Here is a 4,962-nt window from a genome sequence, read left to right as displayed (position 1 = left end):
TGTGTGTGTGTGTGTGTGTGTGTGTGTGTGTGTGTGTGTGTGTGTGTCCAGTAGAAGGAGTCTGACGGCTTGGGGGAAGAAACTGTCTCACAGTCTGGCAGTGAGACGATGAGTGTACAAAATGTGCACGATACCGTCAGAAGCAATGGCAACTAGGATGCGCTGTGGGAACATGAATAGATGGAGGTAACACGGTGCACAATTTTAGATAAATACAGAAAATCGTTCAATATAATTATAGAATAAACATTTCTAATGTAGAATAACATGAAAAACATGCAAATGTAAATAATCACTTCAATCAGAGAACTTTTTTTTTACGTAAAATGATTATATCTGTAACTATTCATTTCAAATATGTAAAATGTGAGGCAATTGTTTTTGTTAAGAAATGTAGAATGAATCTTTTTCTTTTGTCTTTTCTTTTGAAACTGTTTTTTCTGTCTACAAGAGGTGCTCTTCTTGATGTGCCTGCAGACTCAGGGAGGTTTAATGTACAGTACTGTGTGAAGTTTATTTTTTGGATGTTTTCCATTTTAGTTCAGCTTTATTTGTATAGTGCCTAAAATTCCATTTGGCACAACAAATTGTTTAAATGAAAATAATTCTCTTTGCTGGTTTACAGAATCAAATCTTGAGAACAGGAAGTAACAGAGTTATCATTATAAAGCTAAATCGCATTCATCCTCAAATGTATTCCATTGAACCGCAGTGTGAGGGGATAAATGTTTATATATTGTAAAGACGAACATTTGTATAAAGGAGCAGACATTTTAAATTTGAAAATATTTGTAAAGATGTATATTGCCAATTTAGTAATGCTGTATTATAGCACTGTTATCATAATGTCAAAAAAGTCATGGTTATTTTTTCATATTAAGTGTAACTCATTTAAGGTTAATATCCATGAAATACAAATGACTTTGCGTAAAGTCACATCTGCATAATATGTTTGTAATGGATGTGATTTATAATTAACAGATCATTGCAATTGCAAAAATAACAACATAAATCTTTTTACGTTATATGTAGTAAAACCTTTTTCAACAGGACAGATGTTTTTAACACACAAAATATGAATAGTTATTCTATTTAACTGTAAACTCATATATTAATTTTACAGCAATATTATGACTTTTTTGAGTGGTATATCACTAATATTACATTTTCACATAAATTTCCAAAAATAAAATCCAAATAATAACAGTAATCTTCTGGGTACTAACAGAAAAGGGGCTAAAGTGTCCCCACTAGTCTTTGGAAGTTTTGACGAGCCTAAAAATAATGTCATGTCGTTAAATTGTGCTTCTTCAATTTGGCAACTAAATTGTGGGAGACATTCATGCATTACAGCTTTAAATGAAGTCATCTTATACTAGATAAAAACTGGAGAATTTTGTCAAAGGGATGAAATATTATCTTTTTACAGAAACTTCACCTTCTGCTTTTTTCACCTGACATTTTACTTCCTATTTCTGATAGTAAGGAAATTAAAGTCGAATAAAATGAAAGTCTTTGGTAAGTGATCAAGTTAAAAATGTAGTGCTGGCCTCTCAGATATTGGAACACAACTTCATGCATATAAACCAAAGATACTAGCCTTTTTGGACATGTTCCTTCAGCTTTTACAGGCTTACTATCATTCTAAAATATGTGAAAGACAGTAAAAGTACAACAAGAGCATAAGCTTTACACAGCTTACTGTCAGCATAACTGTCTGCTTTCCACAAGGATATGCTTCATGTCACTAGTCTACTTGTCAGGCTAAAAGAACATAAGGACATGTTTCAGGTTGGCTTGTGGCTCTGAAGTCTTACAAAATCATCAGAAGGAACACGTGTGATTATCTTGGTTTCATATGGAAACTCACAATAACAACTCCAACAAGGCTAAAACTGAAAAAAAAAACCATCGAAAAAGTTGTGTCTGATATTGTCCTAACTGTTAATTTCATTTTATATGTAAGTTAAAATTCCTTTGTGAACATGAGTCTCTTTGTGGTAATTTTGCTTCTTTCTTTTGTTACTTTGTTTTATTGTGCGTGCTTTCAGTAATCTGATATTGTACTGCTTATTGATACAGTATGCTAATGCTATATTTGAACAAGAAATATGTACAAATTTTTAACATTGCAATATGAAATATTTGACTTTGTATTGATCACTTTATGGATTAATGTTAGTGAACTGAGGGAGAGGGAAACAAAGTGCAGCATCTTAACATAAACACTCCTACTTTATTTATTTATGTTTCAGGGTTAATATAGCTAACTTATTCCAGTTCAATTCAGTTTTATATATACAGCACCAAATCACAACAACAGTCGACATATTGTAAAGTAGACCGTACAATAATACATACAGAGAAAAACCCAACAATCGTATGACCCCCTATGAGCAAGCACTTTGGAGACAGTGGGAAGGAAAAACTCCCTTTTAACAGGAAGAAACCTCCAGCAGAACCAGGCTCAGGGAGGGGCGGGGCCATCTGCCGTGATTGGTTGGGGTGAGAGAAGGAAGACAGGATAAAGACATGCTTGCATTCCCATGACATGCATCATGGGAATCCCTGGCAGCCTACGTCTATTGCAGCATAACTAAGGGAGGATTCAGGGTCACCTGGTCCAGCCCTAACTATATGCTTTAGCAAAAAGGAAAGTTTGAAGCCTAATCTTAAAGTAGAGATAGTGTCTGTCTCCTGAATCTAAACTGGAAGCTGGTTCCACAGAAGAGGGGCCTGAAAACTGAAGGCTCTGCCTCCCATTCTACTTTTAAATAGTTAGTTACAGTGGGTAACTAACGCACTTAGTTAAAGTAAGTGTGTTACCAAACACACTTACTTTAACTATTATAAATGTTTTATTCAAAGCTCAGTTATAAAAACACAAGTGATATATGTATATGCTTTTTGAAAACACAACTGTTACCACTGTGATTACCATCTTTTAAATCAAACCATTATCTTTTCCTATGCCTGCCCAGTTTCCAAATGAATTAAAACCTAAGAAAATACTCATTTGGTCCACTTCCCATTTTTCTCTCTTTAAAATGGAAGAATTTGCTCTCAGGATCCAAAACTGGGTCTAACATTGGTGCCAATGTACACTTTGTACATATCTCTGAAGCACTCCTGGCTTTGACATAACTACAGTATTTAATACTCCACTTTATCAGAATGAGAGTAAGGTCAGTTGTCATTTTTGAATAGATAAATGGCAAAAGCAACATTTTAAAAGACATTTTGTGACATTAAGCTCCTCAAATCTTGTCTCTATGGTTAAAGTGAACTGTAAATAAAAAGAATGACTTCAAGTTTGATTTCACATTTAAATTGATAGAAAAAGGCTTAATGCAGCAACAGAAAGTTATATTAAGGTAAAACAGTGTGCCATACAGCAGCATATTCACAGTCGCTATCACTATGGGTGTCTTTCCAACCAAAAAGATGATCAAAGTAAATGCAGAGGCTTGAAAACATTAAGGTGCTGAGTAGAAATGATTCAAATCTCATTGGAGCCTCAGTATTTACACTTTGTAATCTCCCTGGTAATTCACACGCTTTCATGAAAAGCAGGCTCTATGAATGATGAGCCGCATTCAGTGAGAGAAACAACCATAACAAAAATCATCACAGCCTCTGTTTCTGTCTGTAAATCTATCAGAGCAGTCAAACTGAACTCAGTTTGGAGTTTTATCTGCTCGAATTATTTAAAAGTAAGATTATTCCTCTGGTGCAGTCCTTAGTTTGATTATTACATATATCTTACATCATGTGTGTGTCTCCATGTGTCTAGTTGCCTTGAGAATATGACAAATAGAGCACCTCTATGCAATAGCTCTCTGCACAGAAGAAGATGGTAAGTCAGAGATTCTCCATAAAATATGAATATTTCATGGTAAAAAATTCAAGTCAAACACTGCATCTTCAGTGTGTATGTATGTTTCCATGCACAATAATGCCCAAACCACAGTCCTCTTATTGAAACCATTGAGTTTCACTACTCTGCTTTGTCCTCCTATCTTTAAAATGTTTTCCAAGCTTAAATGTCAGAGGAGGAAATTCATTTCTACAGGCAGATACAGATATATCCATCCAGAAACAACTTTACACAGACCGACAAATCATGGCCGAAGAGTAAGGTCAGTTGTAGAGGCCGATGTAGACTCTTAGTAGAGTCAGTGTCCACATCTGAGACCTGACATGGTCTGCCCACATTCAGGTCCAGACCAAAAAGGCTAGGCAGGCTAATTGGGTACCAATATGTTTAAACATCTGAATGCAATATCAATATTAATTATTAATGCAATGGTAATGATGATGATTATTAACAATAGCAGCAAAATATTTCTCTAATCCCCACAGCCTGTATTACCTCCGACAACTGAGGAAGTTCAGGGTCTCGCCAGAAATCCTCAGGATTTTCTATGCAGGTACTGTGGAGAGCATCCTCACACAGAACATCCTGGTCCGTAACAAGGCTAAACAGCTGTGTTACGGACCAAAAAGCTCTTCAGAGAGTGATCCATTTCAAAAACCGTAGAGTCAAGGGTGGTGCTAGGGGACACATTTATGACACATTTGGCTGTAATAAGATTTTTATAAAGTAATCAAAGTGAACCTAAAAGTTATGATTAGTTTTAAATCTAATATGCTATAATTCACTACATTTTCTCACAATTACAGAAGGGTGATGGTTGGTGCTGTTGCCTCATGGCAAGAAAGTTCAGGTATTCGAAGACACCATTTGGCCAAACACCTCACTGGTGGGGAAGGAACATGAGAGCAGGAGGTGAAGCTGTACTTACTACATATAGTTGATGTTATTTGATTGAGCGGTTTTGGAATCAGTGTCCTGGCCTATAGAAAGAGGTGTTATCTATCTATCTATCTATCTATCTATCTATCTATCTATCTATCTATCTATCTATCTATCTATCTATCTATCTATCTATCTATCTATCT

The sequence above is a fragment of the Pundamilia nyererei genome, unplaced genomic scaffold (genome assembly GCF_000239375.1).
Source record: "Pundamilia nyererei isolate P.nyererei 1_Seehausen unplaced genomic scaffold, PunNye1.0 scaffold00207, whole genome shotgun sequence".
Classification (NCBI taxonomy): Eukaryota; Metazoa; Chordata; class Actinopteri; order Cichliformes; family Cichlidae; genus Pundamilia; species Pundamilia nyererei.
This window is presented reverse-complemented; position numbering follows the sequence as displayed.